General features: G+C 36.1%; 1 protein-coding gene across 1 annotated transcript in view; it reads left to right on the top strand.

The window, feature by feature from the left end:
* galntl6 (polypeptide N-acetylgalactosaminyltransferase like 6) overlaps positions 1-23,081 on the top strand; it is a 385,088-nt gene that overhangs the window by 261,223 nt on the left and 100,784 nt on the right. The gene's annotated exons all lie outside the window — the stretch shown is intronic.

Genomic DNA, 23,081 nt, shown 5'->3' with positions numbered 1-23,081 from the left:
AATGGTATTTTTGGAAATATTTTCTGGTGGAGATACTTTTATCCTAAAAAAAAACAAACAAAAACAAAACAAAACAAAAAATTTTATTAAAACATCTTGTACATACCTTAGGAACGGTATTACAGAAGATTTTGAAGGTTTTAAAACTTTTCCAAACCGCGGTATACCTTGAAAATGGTTATCATTCCATGCCTAGTCCCAATCATCACAAATACTGCAGAAGACCTATTGGAACCCGCATGGACCAACGATTCTCACAGAAATCAGTCAGGTTTGTTGAGAGAAAAAAATTATGGTTTGGCCAGGATTGGCCAGCCCAGTCACCAGAAATGAACATAATTGAGCATGTCTGGTGTAAGATGAAGGAGGAGGCATTGAAGATAAATTCAACGAATCTTGATTGACTCTGGGAGTCCTGCAAGAACACTTTCTTTGCCATTCCAGATGACTTCATTAATAAGTTATTTGAGTCATAGCAGAGATGTATGGATGCAGTCTTCCAAGCTCATGGGTGTCACACACAATATTAATTATTTTTCCACTGCACCTTATATATTCTATACTGTACATTATTTCTGTTAATTGAGAAAGACTTTTGTCTAAGCAAAGTCAGACCTTAGTGTCCTAATTAAATAATTAAAAGACATGATCATATTTTATTTTGGTTAAATAAGCATAATCTAGAGACCTTTCCCTTTAATATAAGCCACTTCTGATACCAAATGATCAACTAGAAGTCAAGTTATTTGTTGTTCCTAAAAAAGATACAAGACTTTTGTCAGGTAGTGTATATGCTCATCTTCAACGTGCTGTAAAGTTTCATGATCTTACACCTCGGCAAACCTTATGACCTGTCCGTGGAGTACCTGGAAATTAATATTTATAGATGCAGCTGCTTTGACCTTTATAGAAATCTTCCCTGTATGCTAAAACTTCAGTATGTTCATCTCAGATCTGCCCTCTGACACTCTGTAAAGTTTCTCTGTGCTGCACAGCAGAAGTCAAACTTTTTCGATGACCCTTTTTAAAATGTCCTCTAATGGGCCAATCACATGGCAGCAGCTCGCTGCATTTAGGAATTCATCAGTGAGCTTCAGTTTGATGGTTATTGTGATCATTTTAGATGAGATTTTGCATGCTGTGAGGTTTAAATTTTTACTTTTTTTATTTTCTGCCAAGCTTGTTGCTGTGATACCGCTGAAGGTTGTTTTCATTTTTAAGCATTTTAAAAAGTTTTGTTAAATCAAATGACAGATGGTATGTGATGGTAGGTTTTTATATTTCATAATCATTGTCAACATCCTGCTGATGAATGTTAATGTTTCTGTTTGAATAGCATTGTGTTCATGCAGTTTGAAACACCTAAATATAATTATTTTTATTATTCTTTAATTATATAGTTCACCCAAAAAGGAATATTCTAGTCACAATATTACAAGTTATTGTAAATATTTACTAACAAAGCCACGGCAGATCTGGGGTCTGTTCTTCGTACGTGGATTACTCAATTAGCTAGATTTGGATGTTGAAGATTTGACACAATCCAGGATCTTTTCGTTCTTCAAAACTCATCTGAGACGTGTTGTCATAGTAACAGTTCTGGTAGCCCAAGCCTTAGCAGGTTCATTTCATATAAACAGGATTAGATTGGGTCAGTTCAAGCAAAGATAATACAAAACGCAGGCTATCTACCAAATATACAGGAGTTATATACACTTGGGAAAAGAGTAAATATATAAATTTTTTTACTATATATATATATATATATATAAGTAAAAAATATATATATTAATAAAACTTAAAAATAAAAAATAAAGTAAAAGACTGCCACCTGGTGGTTCAAAGAGAAAATTTATTGACATTAACTTTTTAGATGCAAATGCGTACATGCACAATATTCAACCTATTTAAAAAAAGGATAATAATTTATGCAGTCATGCACGTGTTTTGATCACCAATATGCCTGTGATTGATACCTTTACCGATGTCAAAATGCTTTTTTGATGCAAAATTAATTTATACAGTTATTCCTTACGCCGATTAAAAAAACTTGAATAGGCCTATTCTATTAAATACAAAAGAAGATATTTAGAAAAAAATGCTGCTTAAAGGTATCCATAATCCTGGACTAGGCCGTATGCGGAGCAGATGCTGTGGCTGTCATGGAGGAGTGGAGAGCATGAGACTGATTCCTTAAAAGACTCTAGTGACAGACGAGTCTTCGCATTGATCCCGTGAGCCAGCCTGAACACCCGCTAGTGACTCACTCAAAACTGCAGCTTCTCCATGATGGACGTTCAGCGTTCTCTAACTTCTGGCGCCTAGACTGCAGCTCTGCGCAAGAAGTTTGGCCAGAGGAGATATGATCATTCCCAACTGAGCTTGGTTTCTCTCAAGGTTTTTTCCTTCACTTTCGTCAATTGGTTAAGTTTTGTTCCTCGCCACTGTCGCCACTGGTTTGCTTGATTTGGGACAATAACTGCACATTGATGGATTTGCTCTTCAGTGTTTAGACTTTTAGCAGTGAAACTTAAGCAACACTGAACTAAACTGAATTCAACTCTGAAAACTGGACTGACACAGTTTCAGTTTACTAGAACTGCTATGTTAAGCTGCTTTGACCCAATCTACATTGTCAAAGCGCTATATAAACAAACATGATTTGAATTTAATTCAATGGTTTCTATTAATTTCCATAGTTTTGTTTCACTATAAAAGTCAATGGGAACTTTTATAGTTAAAAAACAACAACATTCAATTCATGTTGTACCATCAATCAGCATTTTTCAAAATATCTTCTTTTATGTTCATCAGAAGAAAGAAACTCACAAAGCAAAGATTTAAAACAACGTGAGGCACATTAAATGGTGACGTAATTTTACTTTTGGGGTGGATTATGCATTCAATGAGGGATTTTTAAATGCATCTGCTACAACTTTTATCGAGTACGATGTCTCGCCAGACAATACATTCATTTACTAGCATAATAATGTGTTTCCTGCATCATTACGGGTTGTTTGTTTCAAAAAGCAGGTCTTGTATTAAAGCATAAATTGGAGTTAGTTATGTTTTCCCAGGTCTATTGAAGCCGTCTGCATTTGGTAGCATTATGCGTTGTCACCCAGGCACCATTTATACATTTATGATAATGTCATAATTAGTGAAAGATGAATGCAGCTGTTAATGATTTGACAAACGTTCAGGCTTGCAACCCCTCATCAGAGCGAATAAGATGCTCTGTGGTGTGTTTTTTTCACAGATAGTCTGATCTCCAACACCCCTCTCTTGTTCCTCTCAGCATGCAGGGGAGGGGAAACGGAGCCCAGCATCCCTCTCTATGGGAATATTTGGCTAGTTTTAAAAGGTCAGGCACTCTGGCACTAACCCCAGCAGTGGCAACTCTCTGCTGACCCGGCCTCCTCCTCCAAACCGCTTGACTCTCCGCTTAGCGCCTCGTGCTCAGAATGCTCTTCTCTCCTGAAAAACGGAGGTTTATTCTGCTTTCTTTGAGGTGCTGATTGCAGCTTTCTATATTCTGCTTTCCAGACGAATTCTATTTGTCCTGTTCCAGCTCCATCTGTTGGCTTGGCTGCGGAGCTACTTGCTAATTAAGTCATTATTTAGAGAGACAGTCCATTATTGGACTTCTTTTTAATAGCTTTTTTAAAATATAACCTGGTCTTTGGCAGATAAGGAAGGCATGTTGCTTAGACTTCGGACTTTATGTCTTGTTTTCATTGTTGTTGGTTTTTTATGTGTGTGAATGTGTGTGTGTGTTTTATATCAACAATGTTGTTCTCAGGGTCTATTTGAGTCCTTTATGTAATCCTCCGTCTCTAGGACTCGAAAGCCCAAAATTAATGTTTGCGCTCATCCCATGCTTGTTTATCAGCAGAGCGGAACAATGGGATTTCAAGGTGCTTTGTCAGTGGAATTCATATTGCTTCTTTATTTTCTGTTTGTTTTGTGGCGGTCACGTTGTTTTGAAGACAAGGGGCTTTATTGGATGCGCAGCCCTGCGTCCAGTTATTGTCTCTTGGAGTGCTGGGATCTGCTCCCGCTCGCTGTACACTGGATTTTGTCAGCTGGGAATCTGTTTTGTGATGAATGTTGTTGTTATGTGTAGTAAAGGAACATCAGAGTAAATCTGTTATGCCAATTTGACAAGCATCTGTGTTTCTACAGATGTTTTGAGGTGGATGGTTCTGGGGTGGTTTCAGGTTGGTCTTTTAGCAATCTAAGTTTCTGATGGGGCTGTATAAGAAACATTCAGATCATTCTATGAGTACTCTAATGCAGCGTTTCCCAACCCTGTTCCTGGAGGCACACCAACAGTACATATTTTGGATGTCTCCCTTTTCTGACCCATTAACTTCTGGTTTTGGAGTCTCTTCTGATGTTATGATAAGATGATTCAGGTGTGTTTGATTAGGGAGAGGTTGAAAATGAGAACTGTTGGTGTGCCTTCAGGAACAGGGTTGGGAAACACTGCTCTAATGAGTAGTGAAGTAAAATAAGTCAAGTGTTATTTTCTGTTAACAGATGTAGTTGTCAGAATACAGTAATAGACTATACAAATAAATAGGATTGCATTGCAAGAAGTGACATACAAGTTACATTCATTCATTCATTCATTTATTTTCCTTCAGCTTAGTGTCTTATATATCAGGGGTTGACACAGCGGAGGATTGGTTCATCATTAGGATTAGTTTTTGAACTTAATCCATTTGACTAAACGAAGCATGAACTCAATAAATGAAGAGAACTCAAACCAACTGAGTACTGTAAAACCCAGTAAGTTAAGGCAACTCAATCCGTTTGAGGAAACCGAAGTGCTAACGTTTTTACCATATTAAATGTTAAACATTTTGCACATATAAAAAATATAATTTTAAATAATATTGTCATTTTGTTAAATATTTTGACTTTGTACATGGGTCACCATCTAATCACCATCTAATTTTCTTTTTCAAAGAAAGACAAAAAAAAGTGTTGTTTTTGTAGAACATACGCTAAAAATCCCATCAAATGACAATCCTGGTAAAATAGTGTTGAGCTAATCTGTGGTTTGCACTACAAGGCATGTAATTCACATTTATTGCCCTGTCAGTGCACATTACTGTGTCTTACTGCCACAACAATGCCTAAACTGTGCAAATTGCTGTTTGTCTGAGACGTCACCTTTTCAAACAAACAGAATCTCGCCAAATGAAAAATTGATTTCAAAGCAGATTGTTTTTAATGGACAGATAATGGGGTTCCACTCAAGCTGCCTGCGTGATGCTGTGAGGCTTCGAATGCTTGAAATGGCTTATAATTTCAAACGAATTACCGTTAAAATGGCACGGCTTGTTTATGTGTCTGTTTCCATTGTACCCTCTCCATCTTTGACTTTGCTGGTGTTCAGTTATGACTGTCTGCTAATTACGATGGAAGAAAAAGCTTTCAGTATTAAATTTGGCACAGAAGTGTCCATCAAATATAATGCAGGGTACCTGCCGTGTGTAAGTGCCTGAAATATGTCTTTAGGAGAATAAGTGAATCTGTTTTTCTTTATTTATTTTGAATGAAACTATTTTTTTTTCTTTGACCAGAAGGTAAATGGCATATTTTGAGAGCATGGAAAAATAGGGTCAACCTAAGGTTACAGGTTTTCTGGTTCAATGGGTCTCCTTTTAGATTGAGATAATAAAAAAATAGATCAGATTGAAAGGAAAAATTCCACTCAGCATCTAGCACCGTAAACTGACCTGTCAATTTTTAAAAGAATCAGTTCTTTTCACATTTCCTGCCACTGAGATCAAAGGTTGTGAATCCAAACAACCTCTCAAAATTGAAATTCACTTGATGTTTTGACATATAAGAAGTTACTTTACTATAAAAGCATCCTGTACATTTCGGCTAATATTAAAGCCAATCAGCCAAATCTAGTCAAATGTGTCATCACCCACTCATTCACTCACTATTCTTCGGCTTAGTCCCTGATTAATCAGGGGTCAGAAAGAAACTGCAATTTCACTGGCATATGTTTTATGTAGCGAATGCCCTTCTAGACGCAACCCAGCAATAGGAAACACCAACTCTCACATTCACACACATATTCATTCACTATGGCCAATTTAGTTTAACTTATTCATCTATACCAGAGTACCAGAGTAAAGCAAACCAGAGTACCAGAAGGAAAACCCATGTGAGCACTGTAACATGCACACATCATATGTGTCATTTTATTAAGTAATATTTTGGCTAGATAATAAAAAAAAATAAGGCATGCAGTTGGAAAAAAGTTAATAAATAAAAAAGGCACTGTTTTGTGGATACCATACCTGAAAATAAGAAATATGCCCACCATAATAATAATAATCACGTCTGCTGACAGTCACGCACCGCTATATGACTGTTTTGAGGATTGCATAGGAGGGGCGACAGCACCTGTAATGAAAAGGAAAGGGAATCCCATAATTTTTTACATTTATTTCAAAGTGTTTTCATGCCTAAATAAAACGAAAGCACAGAACAGACTCCCATTTAAGAGCAAGGAGCGGCTCCTGGTGGTTTGGCAGTATGGGTTGCTTATAGGGAGGATCGACTCTTTAATGTTTATTGCCAATCTTCAGAGAAAGACTAAAAATACTGGAGAAATACAGGAAAACACCTTTACGGGATGATAGCAGGATAGAACTGTAAAATACGGAAGAATCCTGAGAAAATGGGAGAGTTGACAGGTATGGTGAATACATGGAAAATGTAACTCCAATTTAGACATGTGGAAAAAAGCATGTTTGCATGTGAAGAGGTATGTTTGAGTATGTTCTGCTGCTTTTGAGACTCTCTTTTGGAAAAAAAAAGATGACCTATGTTGTACCGATTAACAAACAGCTGTTAAATGTGTCTGGACAAAGGATTCAAAGGCTTTCATTTTCACAATAGTGCAAAGTGAAAGCTTATTTTGCATCTGAATGTTCTGTTTGGCATCTCATGTCAGGTCACTGGTGTGTCCCGCATGTGTTTTTTTATAAAAAGATGGCTGGTGCACATGGAGAGGAGAAAATGTCTTCTAATAGTGGTTTGTCAAGCCCACTCAACTGCATGAAGCAAACTCAGAAGAGCACAATGTTAGTCTTATTATCCATTATAGTATACTGAAAAGATAAACACAGCCATAACTGTTGCAGAGATGAAAGATGACAGCAGTTGTGTTTGTATAAAACAAGATAGAGCAACTCTCTGTGACATCTTGATGTTCTAATTAGATAGATGAACACAAAATATTATTTTAATATGTTGCACACCAAACACAAAGCTTCCATGAATAAAAACAGTTCACATCTAGCATACAGTAGTACCAGTATTATTTATACACTATGCATTAGTAGATGATGCACTTATACACTCAGTTGTGTAGTGTAGGAGTTTAGTGTTGTCCCAATGGCACACTAATATTTTATTCACTGAACTGAAATTCAAACCAATTCCCAGGCTATGCTTAATGCTTGCCAAATTTGTGAAATGACCAAACTACCAAATTATGAATGCATCCACATTCACCATTGGGAGGTGGCACAATCTCTTACATAGGAGAATATTGCTTGCACAGTACAAAATAAATAAAGTAACCCAACCTCGATAGCTCCTTTGAGTACACACAAAGTGTTCAACATTACACATTTTTTTATCGGTTGAATAAGTGCATCCAGGTATTTAAAGTGCACTTATTCTTTTTAGGATTTTTATTGTAAATGCACTACTTTCGCTATTTATACTACAAAATGACATACACTCACTGGCCACTTTGATAGGTACACCTTACTAGTACCGGGTTGGCCCACTTTTGCCTTCAAAACTGCCTTAATCCTTTGTGGCATAGATTCAACAAGATACTGGAAATATTTGTCAGAGATTTTGGTCCATTTTAACCCGAAAGTATCACACAGTTGCTGCAGATTTGTTGGCTTCACATCCATGATGCGAATGTCCCGTTTCTCCACATCCCAAAAGTGCTCTATTGGATTGGGACCTGGTGACTGTGGAGGCCATTTGAGTACAGTGAACTCATTTTCATGTTCAAGAAACTAGTCTGGGATGATTCGTGCTTTATGTCATGGTGCTTTATCCTGCTGGAAGTAGCCATCAGATGATGCGTATACTGTGGTCATAAAGGGATGGACATGATCAGAAACAATACTCAGGTAGGCTGTGTTGTTGACACAATGCTCATTTGGCACTAATGTGCCCAGAGTTTGCCAAGAAAATATCCCACACACCATTACACCGCCACCACCAGCCTGAACCGTTGATACAAAGTAGGATGGATCCATGCTTTCATGTTGTTGACATCATTCTGACCCTACCATACGAATGTCACAGCAGAAATCGAGACTCATGAGACCAGGGAACGTTTTTCCAATCTTCTATTGTCCAATTTTGGTGAGCCTGTACGAATTGTAGCCAGTTTTCTGTTCTTAGCTGACAGGAGTTGTCTACTGCTGGCGTAGCCCATCTGCCTCAAGGCTGGACATGTTGTGCGTTCAGAGATGCTCCTCTGCATACCTCAGTTGTAACGAGAGGTTATTTGAGCTACTGATGCATTCTATCAGCTCAAACCTCAGTAGATCAGCAGTTTCTGAAATACTCAGGCCAGCCCGTCTGACACCAACAACCATGCCACATTCAAAGTCACTTAAATCACCTTTCTTCCTCATTCTGATTGTCAGTTTGAACCACAGCAGATTGTCTTGACCATGTCTACATGCCTAAATTCAATGAGTTGCTGCCATGGTATTGGCTGATTAGAAATTTGCATTAACAAGCAGTTGGACAGGTGTACCTAATAAAGTGGCCGGTGAGTGTAGAATAGTGCATAAGTATATGCAATTTGGGATGCTCCTACTATATCATCCTTTTTTTAAATCATTTTTTTTCTAGGACTAACAATCCCCTGGATGACGCAATTAACCAATCGCAATCAGGTATTGCCGAGAGCCAAACGATAATTAACCTTAATTTGCTTAAGTGTGCAATATAAGACCTGAATAAAAGCCCTGCCGTGGCTGTTCATTGATTGAATGTTTCTCTAGTTTAAAATAACTGCTCTTCTGTGTATAAGTGTTCATCAAACCGCACTCACCGCCATCTAACAAATGCCATTATGGAGCTCTGCTGACATGAAGAGCCCTTTATATGGCAGGAGAAATGCAGTGTTTTAACATGATGTGCAAATCAAATCACTAGTAAAGGGTGAGACTCGCAAGGTCATTATCCGGCAAGCTGATCATATTGGGCTTTAAACGTCTTCTCCAATTGCTAGTGAAATGCACTTTTGCTCCTCCCTTTGCAACATCCCTCCTATAACTCAACATGATTTCATATCAATATTCTAGGGAGAGCTGCTTTTCTACACTTTGAAACCATCTGCTGTATGCAATATTTTGTTCTTTCTTCTGACGGGTAGGTCACTTTTATACACATCAAGAAAGAGTAGAAGGACAGGCAGTAAAAAAAAAAAAAGATGGACAAATTTGTTCTGTTCTGGTTCTCTGTAGAATGACCTGTCCATCATTTGTATCTCATTCTTCTTCAGCCCTCTATGGTGCTCTATCACCTTCTGTCAGTGACAGACACTTGCTCTCATCATTAAATTGAGATGGCGACAGCACTTTTTTGATGCTGTAGTGTATTCTTGTGTGCTGCCGATGAGTTACGTTGGAGGTCTGTTGAAGGGGAAAGAATCGTCAGGATAAGGTTTGTCGGTTGCATCTGAAAGTGTTTATGTAGAGGGGAAAATATTGGATGACGTTTATGCAAATTGTATCGAGTACATCAACAAATTGAAAGCTCCTGTAAAATTATAACACACAAAAACATAACAACAAAAACAAAGACGTCACATATCGAAAGATGATGATTGTGAATCAAAAATAAGAACCTGTTTAAAGTTTCAGGAAACCCCGGAGTACTTTTTTTATGATTTTAACAGATGTATGTATCAGTGTGTATTTGTGCATCGGTTAAGACAACGTTAGCACCTGTTAGCTTTAATTGTGGAAAAAACTGAATAATTTTGAGCTTCTGTCAGCTAATTTTATCTTCCGGGTTTAAAATAATATTTAGGGCGGGATCAAAATCTGTGACGTAGCACGAATCTGCTAGTGAAGTGATGACGCGTCAGTTTCTCATTATTATTCATAGCATAGTTTTTTTATCCTATGAGAAGACCCTGCTTCTTTATTATTCATGAGAGCATTTGCTTTCCGAAGGCAAGGCAGACCTGCCAAGCTTGGAGACCCAATGACTGGGCACACAGTATTTAGCCGTTCATAAAGGGCTGTATGTGTTTGTTTCCATGATCCACGGGGTTTGTTACATGTTTTTCCCAGCGATGCTGTCAGGGCCGATAAAGCAAAGCTGTTTGTTTGCAGCAAACATTTTTGTTTAGAGAGCTGTTTAAGAATTGGAGAATGTCGGACTTAGTTTTTTTTAACAGTTGAGTTTGTTACCATTCAGATACATCACCTATATCCATGCTGCTGTGTTCGCCATAGGTTTAAAATCTTCCAGATTACCAGCAGGGCTAATGGTTGGAATAGACAAGGCAAGAGACATTCTGCACTGCTGTCCACTGTGCCTGCATTCATATCCACAATTCAGAAAGAGAGAAGTCCTCCTCATTTATAGTGTCTATACAGTATAAGCATGAGTATCTTTATAATGATATATCAAATTGTGGTTATGTTTATATAAAATTATGAATAACAAACGTAGCAGGGCATTAAATGGCTGTTTATTTCTCTGCATTTTAACTTTGTGAACTATAAAATCATGGGTCTCTACAAGGTTTATTTCTCAATTTGTGAGTCAACTGACAACCGTTTCCCTGCTCTACTGGCCACGCCTACTCCTCCCTCTGTTTGCAGCGCTCCATGTCCATCATGAAGCATTTTTTTAAAATTCAGCGGTAGACTTGAACCGAAAGAGGGGGGTTTCAAGGCCCTTTAAAATTGCATCGCACAAAACTGAAACCAGAATTCAAACTCTCCCTTCAACTGATTGACTAAAGGAGCAGCTGTCAATCTCAACTAGTGGATCAATGATGACACTGAAGCCCACCATATAGATGAGTGGGTTTGACAAACATATAAAGTATACCCCTTCCTCTCTTATGCACCAGGCACTTTGTTAGAAATACTTCTATATTTCTGCTTGTACAGATAGCTCTTGTTTATATAAATAAACAGATATGTTTATTTTTATTTATAATTTTTTTGTTTGTTTGTTTTTTGTGTTTTTACAGCCACATACTCTTTATCAAAGTCTCTAAATAGTTTATAAAAAGTGTGGCACAGTGGCTCCGTGGTTAGCATTGTGGCCTCACAGCAAGAAGGTCGCTGATTCAAGTCTCGATTGGGCCCGTTGCCATTTCTTTGTGGAGTTTGCATGTTCTCCCCATGTTGGCATGGGTTTCCTCCAGGTGCTCCGGTTCCCCCACAGTCCAAACATATGCGTTATAGTTGAGTTGTATAAACTAAACTGGCTGTAGTGTAGGAATGTGTGTGGGTGGACATCCGCTGCATCAAACATATGCTGAAATAGTTGAAGGTTTGTTCCACTGTGGCCAACCCTGATAAATAAGAGACTAAGCTGGAGGAAAATGAATGACTGAATGAATGAATAGTTTATATTTGCTTTTATTTTTATTCCATTCATATTTCTCCAATACTTAGATTTGTAATATTATTTTTGTTATTGTTATTATTCTAAGGTCACAAGTGGTTGTGTAAGCATTTCACTGCCTATCTTACTGTATATGACCTTGTATGTGACAAATAAAATTTGAATTTGATTTGATTTGATTAAAATGTAACTCTAAAGGCATCTTTTGGAAACATAAACACATAATATGTAAATGAGAGGGAAGGCGGAAGACAGTAAGAACACAAAACATTCAAATATGAGCAGAAGAAAATTTTGCAAAAGAAATTTTTAGCAAAAGAAATTTTGAATTTAGTTTTTATTTTTGTGGAGTGAAATTTCTAATGTTTTTTTGTTTTTTTCTGATTTACAATCCTATCTTTCAATATGTGACCCCTGTTTCATAATCTGCATTTAGTTAGCATTTTTGAATGTGTGTGTGTGTGTGTGTGGTTTGTGGTTACTGCGATAATTTTACATTCATTCATTTATTTTCTTTTCGGCTTAGTCCCTTTATTAATCTGGGGTCGCCAGTTGGCTCGTCATGTACGTCGGTGGACTTGAGACGCAGAGAGGAGTTGACCATGATGACGGTGACCGGGGAAGACAAAAGACAAAAACAGAATCTAAAAAATAAAATGAGCGAGTGAATAAACAGGGTTGAGAATGCGGTGAAAATCCGAAAACAGGGTAAAAATCAGACGAGGGCTTTTCTTTTTTCTGGAAGGTATTTGTAAACCGTCGGTAGGGTTTAGGGAAGTAAGTGGGTGGGTGGGTCAATCGGAAAAAAATTTGTTGGGTTCAGGGAAGGAGGAGGGAGAATCAGTCAATTGGCCGGTCACCCAGTCAATCATTCAGTCAGGCAGACAAACGGTCATCCGACAGCGGCCTCTGGTGGATTTACACGAGAACGTTCGCACCAGCGAGAGACATTCGAGATATGAAAAAGCGCACACAGCAGCCTCTCGAGGATTCGCGAAAACAAAAACTGCAGCCATACGTACCCTGGGATGTATTTCGCTATTTCCATAAACGTCCACGGGAGTACGTTTTCAGAATGAGCATGGGTTGGAAACATCCACACACACTCACTCACACTCGTACACTACAGACAATTTTAGCTTACCCAATTCACCTGTACCCCATGTCTTTGGACTGTGGGGAAAACAGGAGCACCTGGAGGAAACCCTCCGCGAACACAGGGAGAACATGCAAACTCCACACAGAAACGCCAACTGACCCAGCCGAGACTTGAACCAGCGACCTGCTTGCTGTGAGGCGACAGCACTACCTATATAATAGGTACACTTGTAATTAACTAATAATTTTACACTTGTTTTCAATTTTTTTTTTATTTACACTTATTATTTTTTTAACCATGGTACTTATTGTGGAAAATTTATTCTACAGGGAAAAAAAATTTGGCATGTCGAAGGTTTTACAAACACTGGCACTAAAACAATTAGCACTCAATACTTTATATTTATTCATTTTTTGGTGAAAAGGAGAAGGTTTTTTTTAACTCACGAACTTATTTACTTATTGAACTCACCTTTTTCAAACATTTTTGCAATTACTTCAAGATGATTTAAGTTTCTGAATTCAAATTCCCTCAGTTTAGCCTATAAATATAGTAATTTTCAGCTTGCCTTTATTGAGAGAACAACAGTGTCAACTACTTTTGGTGTTTATTTACTGTAATAAAGTATCTACTTATTATTTAAAACTAAAAAAAAAGCCTTTCTGTGAAAATGTTTTGATGGAATCTGTACGTGTTGCCTTCAAAAATAAATTCCACTTGGTTTCATGTGTCTAATACAGTAACCTTCATACAATTTTAAAGCAATAGTTAAAAAAAAAAAAACTCTTACTATTTATTTAAATGTTGCTCCAAAACATTTTAGACTTTTTTTCTCCTGTGTAACACAAAAGGGCATAATTTATTGAATATCTGTTTGGTTGAATTAAATACAAAAGCAGTATGTTGTTTCAAGAATACAGTACATATTCTTTATATCAAAGTAAAGTCAGCCAAAACAAAGTGGCTTGTTGAACATTTAATAATTACTGTGATTTGTTTTGGTTCAAAACAGCTTGATATTTAATTAATTTACAGTTAAATGTGTGCATTATTGTCATACTGAAACAAAAACCTCACCCGTCCATCCAACTTACACTCTGATGAGATCACATTGCACTTAATTAGGGCAGAAAATATACTTCATTAATGTATCTTTCTTTAGGTGCAATGACTAAGACTTGATAATACTTTTTTAAGAGTTCAGAACTCAGTTTTGTGAGCCTTCTTGAGAGCTGCAACTTTTCACAGCTCCGAAACATTGGATCTCAAAGCACTGAACGAATGAATGCCCCCTATTGGCCCCTTGACACCATTTCCATCTGCAAGCAGGGGGTCTTTTATCCAAGAGCAGGCCAGGCCCAGACCTGTTCTGCTTCATTTCGTCACCAGCACTTGGATACTTGGCTGTGTGTGGAATGCTGCATTGAATTTGAGTCTATCACAGAGCATATTTTTTAATTTAATTTAATTTAATTTAATTTAATTTAATTTAATTTAATTTAATTTAATTTAATTTAATTTAATTTAATTTAATTTAATTTTAGTTTTATTATTAATTATATTAATTATATAATTATATATTTTAATTTTATTATAGTTTAGTTTAGTTTTGTTTTGTTTTGTTTTTCTTCGCTTTGTGTTTTGTTTTGTTTTGTTTTGTTTTTCTTCGCATTTTGTTTTGTTTTGTTTTGTTTTGTTTTGTTTTGTTTTGTTTTGTTTTGTTTTGTTTTGTTTTGTTTTGTTTTGTTTTGTTTTGTTTTGTTTTGTTTTGTTTTGTGAATGTTATTATAAAGTCATGTGGCGCAATCAACATGCGCACAATTGAATAAAATGGTTACAAAGACACCCAGGAGACTCTTTCAAGGTTTTTTCAAGGTTTATATGTAGGGTGAGCAGATGTCTCGTTTTCAGCTCTTTTTTAGTGTCACTTAATATGAAAAAAAAAACTTTTGTCCCATATTTCATCTTTCTATAAAAAACTATCCCTTATTACTGAATTTTAGTGAGTCCCTTTAGTCACAGAAGTATACCCTATTCAATGGTAGCCAATCAAATTATAGAAAACACAATTAACATCTATGTTAAATTTCTTATTGATTAACTAGAGTTAATAAATGTGGGAACTAGCATCAATTCAAGAGCAGATGACTTCACTTACGGTCAGATTCAGCTTGGTCTTAAAGCCAATTATGAATTATTTTCACAATTATGATGGCTTAGCAGTCAAAATTGGACAAATGAGCTAATGTATGGGATAAATTCTGAACCTTATCCGTTGGAGGTGGGTCTTTCGAACCACCCAAACCACCCATGGCTGCAGACCTGTATATAAACACCACTCACATACACACAATTGCTCGGTCTTGTTCATCTGTTCATCGGTGTGCAATTCCTATCTTTTCTCTATCCTGTCTTTGTTTTCCTGTGTTTTGATCATGGATAGTTTTTTGGATTTATTGAGTGTTTTTTGCCTTTCCTGGCCTTCGCCGGTTTTATTGGATTGTGGTTTTTGGATTACCCATGTTTTTGCTGTATGTTCCTGTTGACCATTGCCTATATGACCATCCTTATTTAAATAAAGCTGAGTCACACTTTATTTTGATGGTCCATTTGTTGAATTAAGTTACATGCCAACTAATTCTCATTAGATTGAGTGGACTGTTGGGGTTAGGGTTAGTGTAAGTTGACATGTACTTGCAGAGTTTCTTATAGTCAGTTAAATGTCTTTTGAAGGAGCAGTATCAACAGATATTAAGCAGACAGTCTACTAATACTCAAATGGACCATCAAAATAAAGTGTTGCTGCTTTTTTGCACCCAAAAGCTTTAAAAACTAGCAGTTTGTCAAAAAGCACAATACACAGGACCAGGTTTGTTAGACAATAGATTAGCAAGCTAGAGAAGAGAAATGCAAATATGTGTGTTAGGAAAATAAGACAATTTTCAAGGCAAGCTTTAAAGTTGCAAAAAAAAGTTTTACTGAGAGTTCTCTCACAAGAAAATAACAATATTTTCATTCTGTCGTGATCTACTCAAGTTTGCATCAATGAAAGAATAGCTTCTGCTTGTCCTTGATGTTACAAAAGACGAGGAAGGAATGTCATTGTCTGACTTTCTTTCAAACATGCATCCGTACACAATACTAATGGGCAGAGTGACATTAATTCTAGTTTATGTGTGTCTCGCTCTCCACGTTTCCACCTCAGAGAATGAAGCAGGTTGTTCAGCTAGTAATCAGCAACTGCGGTGCCTCATTGTTGCTTGACGTGCTTTCCTCTCCGCAGCAAGATGAATGACCTTGTCTCTTTTAATAGAGGCGCACTCAGCAACTGGTGGATCTTTCAGACAAAACCTGTTTCGGATGGAGGCAGCCACTCCATTAATGAAGGAGACCATCCCAGCCTTGCGTATCCCGTGGAGTCCAGAGCAAGGCCGCGTTTCCGCCTCAGCGATAAACAAACTGGCGCTGTGATGCAGGCTCAATGAGAGGACTAGAGGGAGGCTAATGGAGGGCCTTCACCTCGCTGCTGTCTGGTCTCACCAACAATAGCCTGGCCAATTACCCTTTGATTGGGCTTCTGCAGCAGGAGAGGTGCTGGTCACTGCGATGGAGAAGTCACACTATTCTTTACCTTGACAGTATTTCCTGCTGCTTTCGTCCCCATTGATACAAAGTTGCTCGATCAATAGGATCCAGGCCAGTTCAGATGCAAAAGCCTATAAGTGACGTCTTAAATGTTCTTCTAAAATGAGTCTTTTTTCTCAGCCTCCTATGTTTATGCTCAGATATTTCACTTTAAAGGCAATGAAAAGAACCTATTTATTGAAAAAAGACATCAATGTGCGCACATCTAAGACAATCTTAATGGATGGGGCTCTTTAAATCCTTTCAAAATAGAAAATGTAAACAGAATCCGCACACTGCCATTTTAGCTCTCTAAAGGCAATTTAATTGGACAACATTTCGAACTACAAGGTCTTCATCAGGTCACACAGGAAATACAAAAGTATCCAAGATATAGTCAAAAACTAGACCTACAAACCTTACACCTGTAAAACCACTGTAATCACCACAATCGAACAATAAATAGGTAAACACGAAGTCAAAACAAACACAAAAACACATTAAGGTCCAAACCCAATTCTACCCCTTAGCCCTTCCCCTTACCTGTCCCAATTCTCTTTAGCTTGAAGGTGTAGGGCTAAGGGGAAGGGCTAGATAGCCCTTGAAATTGAGGTTTTTTAAGGACCACTCTCAAAACCAAGGGGTTCGAAAATTTTCCAGAATACACCATCTACAAAGGCAGCATGACTGCACACAGAAGTCAGGAGATACACACGTTAGTATTTTTAGTCATTATTATGAATTTTACAACAAACAAGCACATGTTTTAATACATTCATAAAGGCATTCGTGTTTTACCGTCATGCTTTAAAAACAACCGCTAATATTAAAACCGCTATCTATAATCCCTAATAATAACTCCTGTATAGTAGTCCCACAACATACTTTCACATCTGTTGCTCAATGACACTCGAATACCCTGTCAGAAAAGTCTAGTGGCTTGGAATGAACTTTTATGAACAGTTATGAGTTTATTGCCACGTTATATCCTTATGATAACATGATATCAGTGCCTTCAGGGATGTCCTGATGATAAATACCAAAAAAGAACACAACTGGAATAACTACAGCAGTCGTAATCATCAATCTCATATGAAGCAAGAGATTGCGATGACATATGATGACGTATGCAAGTGTTGTAGTGCTGTCCCATTTCTTAGGTGTAAATTTTGAAGGGCTACAAAAATACAATTGGGATTAGCTCTGAGTACATTGTCCCCTAGGGGTTTGAATTTGGATTTTGACTTGTAATTGTATATGTGTTTATGTGTTTCCACTTGTGTATTTTTCGTGTTTACCTATTTATTGGTTAATTGGGGTGATCATTGTTTGCTGGTGTAATACCTTGAGCTTGACTATGGCTGCGTTTGAAATCGCCTACTACTTCGTAGGTAATTCATTTGAATTTCCTACATGACTGTTAGAAAATTATGTTCTCGGGCGGAACTGCATCCCCCATTTTGTCATTATCATGTGACCTACCCACATCAGTTGCATCGCTTCACTCCCATTCATGAATTCTCTCACGAGGTATCATAGGATAGCATAGTGTCTATCGAATGCGCACTTCAGAATGTCACCAGGAGTAGTAGGTCATCTAGGTACTTCTCGCATACTATTTTTCGAATTATATGAATTTATACGTACTACTTGACTCGCGTACTGTTTTTTGCGTACTATATAGTATGGAAGTATGGGATTTCAAACGCAGCATATGTCTTGGGTTCTCTTGTATTTCATGTGTGACCTGATGAAGAATCTATTTGTTGCCATAAAAATAAAATGACTGAAACAACACACAGGAGCCTGAAAAAAATCCTTTTAGAAGAATTTCAGATGGCTCTTAGAGGTTTTTCCATTCTTTAAGCATGCATGAAATCAAAATTGACAATATGTTTTTGCTAGCATATTTGTTGTGTTTTTATCTAGCTTTTAATGCGCATTTTGGAATATCACATAAATAAAATGCTTAATGAAAATGGCAATATGTGCATAGATTTAGAAAATGCTCCTAAAAAAACTAAGTAAATATTTTATCCAATAAGAAAAAATGTGCATAAACTACTATGGAAATACATTTACTGAATGAATTCCAGCATGTGCATCAAAAAAATATCATGTAGTGTCTGAAAATATCTCAAATGTTGTTTTGGTCATTCTAAAATGCCTTAGCAAAAGACCGTCATCAAAGTTGATTGGTATTATTTTCTCCGGAACTTTTCTGAGAAACCTCACAAAAAGTGGTCTTGCACATCCAAAATCCACTGCCAAGTTCATTGAATTTCTTCTTCATCTTTTGAAGCACAAGTCATTTATTACACAATTATATTTTTAAAAAATTCTCACATTTATTTTTGATACATAGCTCCAGTTTATCAGGAAGTTGGCAGTTATCTGAACAGTGACAAGTAATTAAGATTAATTAATTTTTTTTTCAACAATATGAATTCATATAGGGCATCACAGTGGCACAATGGGCAGCACGATTGCCTCACAGCTAGAAGGTTGCTGGTTCGAGCCCTGACTGGGTCAGTTGGCTTTTCTGTGTGGAGTTTGCATGTTCTCCCCGTGTTTGTGTGGGTTTCCTCCGGGTGCTCCAGTTTCCCCTACAAGTCCAAAACCATGTGCTGTAGGTGAACTAAATAAGCTTAGTTGGTCGTAGTGTATGAGTGTGAATGTAGGGGTGTATGGGTGTTTTCCAGTGATGGGTTGTGGCTGGAAGAGCATCCGCTGCGTAAAACGTGCTGAAAGTTGGCGGTTCATTCAGCTGTGGTGACCCCTGATTAAGAAAGAGACTAAGCCGAAAAGAAAATGAATGAAAGAATGAATTAATCTAACAATTTTTTCTAAAAAAAAAAAAAAAAGATTAGAACATCCTTAAGTTATTTTAATGTTTTAAAATAATAAAGTACTAAAATACCTTTTACATCATTTAGAAAACAAGATGAAAATGGTTTAAAAGAAATTCCTTCTTAAAAATGTTTTTTTCTGTTTATTTTTTTATTTTTTGTGAATCTGGCCCTCATCTTTGTTCTTGGAGTATAGCAAATGTTGTCTGGAACACACACACACAGACTGAATTATCATACGCCATACGCAGCAAACTTTGCCAAAGGAATATCAATTGCTGTCCTTGCATGTCAAAACATGGCTCACCCACACAATTCCTACATTTCCTCCGAGAATCTTTGGTCAACTTATTTGTCGTTTTAGTTTTATGACCTTTTTGTGTGGGCCAATATGTAAATTCCAAGGCTCTGAAATTCATTGAGAATAAGAAAAGACAATCGCCTGCTACTTATGAAACATTGGATATGTACCTAAGCAGAATATGCCGCCTACTCTACCCAGAGTCCTCTCATCCGCCGCTGAATCCTCTAGACAGCAGGCTGTTGTGAATGTCTCTCTTTAACCTTAAAACCTTTGAGGTCTTCTGCTTCTCTGAGTCTCTTACTCATGATCCGCAGGCAGAGCGGTGCAGAACAATAATAAAACTTCCTTTTATTTCCCTCCTCCTCCATTTGAGATGTTTAATGTTGCATGAAAGACCTTTCCTTTAGCGACAGATAATATTCTTGCCACCGAGTAGAGGTTCGGTTGTAATTATGCCCTCAAAGATCTCGTCCTTTCATCCTTTGGAACTGATTGCTTTGGAATAAGTACATATTTATTGTTATTGTTATCTGTTAGCAAAGTAAAATGGATGGTTCAGCTAAAACACAAAGAAAAAAGAAAGCATAATCTTTGTGTCCACAGAAAGAGAAAAATAGATGTGGATTGTCACAGTTTTCACTTTAACCTCATTATTTAATTTTTATTTTGTTTTATTTTTAAGGATTTCTTTTTCTTTAGTGAAAATACAGCACACGTATAGGGTGTAATATTATTGTGCTTGATTACTGTTCTTAAGTATTGTGAAGGGATTTATACTTAAGTGCAATTTAAACTGACTATTTGTTCTTTTATTTGACATTTCTTAAAAGTACTTGTTTTAGTGTTTTACAGTTTTATTTAAACTAGAATAGCACTTGTTATTCTTTTTTTATATTTATATACTTGCACTATCTACACCTAAAATATGAATAACAGAAGCTCAATATAATTTAATGTTCATTAGGCGTGGCATCTCCAGTGTTAAACTTATTGGTAATGGAAACTTCACACCATGAATCATTTATTAAGCATTATCAAATAGTTAATTCATTATTTGTTAAGCATTAATTCAAAATTAATTGACGTTAGTAAGCAGTTTATAAATACAGCTACAAATCTAGACTTATTAGCACATGTATAACGTGCTTAATGATTGTTTTCATACTTTGTTAAAGATTATTTAATGACAGTTTTCATTACTGAATTAAGTATTGCATTATTTACAAACCAGGGATTTAAGAATAGTTAATTTATTATTCAGGCATATATTAATAGTTACTTTGTATCTTAATAAATGCTTTATTTAATCAACTTCATCCAGTTGTGTGACCTAATCTAAAGTGGGACTATTTAGGCTTTATAAATCACTTATAAATGACAATTTAAGGCTCTGTTAAATTCTAAACAGGAAAAAAAGAGAAAATAAACAACTTCATTCATTTCAAGATACACAAATAAATTCATATCAAATGAAATATAACTCTTTGCAATCTTATTTAAAATAAAAATTACTGTACAGTTTAAACATAATATATTGTTAAATTATTATATTGTTGTTTTGTGTTATCTTTTGACACTCCTGTTATTCAGTATTGCTTAAACTTTACAGTAATTTTATTTTTAGATACAATTGCAGAGTTAACGTTCAATTGATACAGAGCCTTTAATTGTCATTTATAAGTGATTTATAAAGCATAGTCCTCACTTTAGATTAGGTCACAAAATTGGATGAAGTTGTGTTAAAGCATTTATTAACATACAAAGTATATAAATAAATAAATGTTAATATGAATGGTTTATTAATAATTTAATTATGCTTTCTGAATGATTTAAATAAAAGCATAGACAAATTCTTAGATAATTGGTTTGAAAATAATGCAAGACTTAATTTAGTAATGAAAAATTTTAAGTATATTATATGTGCGCATTTGTCAAGAATACAGCATCTGTAGCTGTATTTGTAAACCCCTTACTAATGTCCATTTATGTAAAGTTAATGCTTAATAAATGATATAAAAGTACATGTATAAAAAAAAATAAATAAAAAAAAGCAATACTGTAACGGATCAGAGAGAGGACAAAGGCGGATTAACAGAAAGAATGGATATTTAATGATACTTAATGTAAAGGAGGGTTATTCAGAACAGAAATAAGATCAATACCAACATAAAAAAAAAAAAACTTCGGGTGGTAATTAAAACAAGAGGATTCCGGTGAAGGTAAACACAGTACAGGATTCACAGGACGGGATAACAAACGGGATGACAGACAAACTGATGAGCATTGTGCCTGTACAATGATTGGTAAATGCTATGAATCTGAAAAGAAAAGAGTCCAGGTACTAACAAGTAGATCAGACAGCGAATGAGTGAATGTTCCAGGCTTATATAGTGTGAGCGGTGATGAGCAACAGGTGAAATTGATTAGTATTCTGGTTATTGAGGCTGTGCAGGTGCAGTGAATGAATCACTGCATACATACATTACAGGTTTTTTTTTTTTTTTTTTTATCTATAAGAGTTCTTTTTAAGCATCAACATTAATACTTATAATTCAATTAAATGCTGAGAAACAGGTTATTTATTTTGCTTGTTTGAAAATAACACCAAATACACATTATACTTTATGAGAATCAAACCGTTTTATGCCTGTCTGGCATATTATCAAATTTATTGCACTTCATATTGGGTATAGAAGTCCATATTGAAGTCCAAGTGTAGAAGTCCATCTATTAGCCCAATGATGAAACTAACAGCATGGACAAAGGTTAAATGCATGTAAGCCTTTTCTAGTGCTTCTGAAAAGAATTGTGTTATTTATTAGAATTCATTTATATTCGTTTAACAGCTCTAAATTTAATCTGACTGTAATTTTAAGTGATCGACAAATTTAGACTGTGTTTCTAATTGTAAGAGCGGATCACATTTAATATTTATGACTCAATTTAGAGTTTTGATTTATATCTGATGCCATACTCCTCAGTTTTACATTCATTAGGGACCAAACACCACTTAGAATTCCATGCCAGAGTCAGAGAACGTAGGGTTAACTAGTACTCAAATAGTCTGGTTGCCTTTTGCACACTCATCCAAAAAGTATAGTTAATTTAGTAATTTCCATACAACTTGCTAATATCAGTGATTAAATTATTAAAAGATCAGTGCCACACTACTCCGTACAGTCAAATGCATCTTTATAAATCAAATATAATAATTTCACAAACATAATGGTAGCACAAACTCCACTTAATCTACTGTATACAAAAGATTTCAGGAGAACTCAGAATGAATCAAATCTTAGCACTTTATTTTCCAGATGAAAGTGTATCATGTCAATTACAGGATCAAAGAATAAAAAGCCAATTCAGAAATTTACAACATCAGTTAATCAAAGATAAATCCAAGAGTTAGATGAAGAGAATAGATGAAATTGCAGCATATAAGTCCCTGATGCAAAAGCTCAGAGACTCACAACGCAGCAACGGGGCATCTTGCCTACAAGATTCCAATGACCCATCTCACACCTTTCCCTTGAAT

This window comes from Danio aesculapii, chromosome 1, assembly GCF_903798145.1.
Source record: "Danio aesculapii chromosome 1, fDanAes4.1, whole genome shotgun sequence".
Classification (NCBI taxonomy): Eukaryota; Metazoa; Chordata; class Actinopteri; order Cypriniformes; family Danionidae; genus Danio; species Danio aesculapii.
The sequence above is the reverse complement of the archived record's forward strand: the minus strand, read 5'-3'. Positions and strand labels throughout refer to the sequence as shown.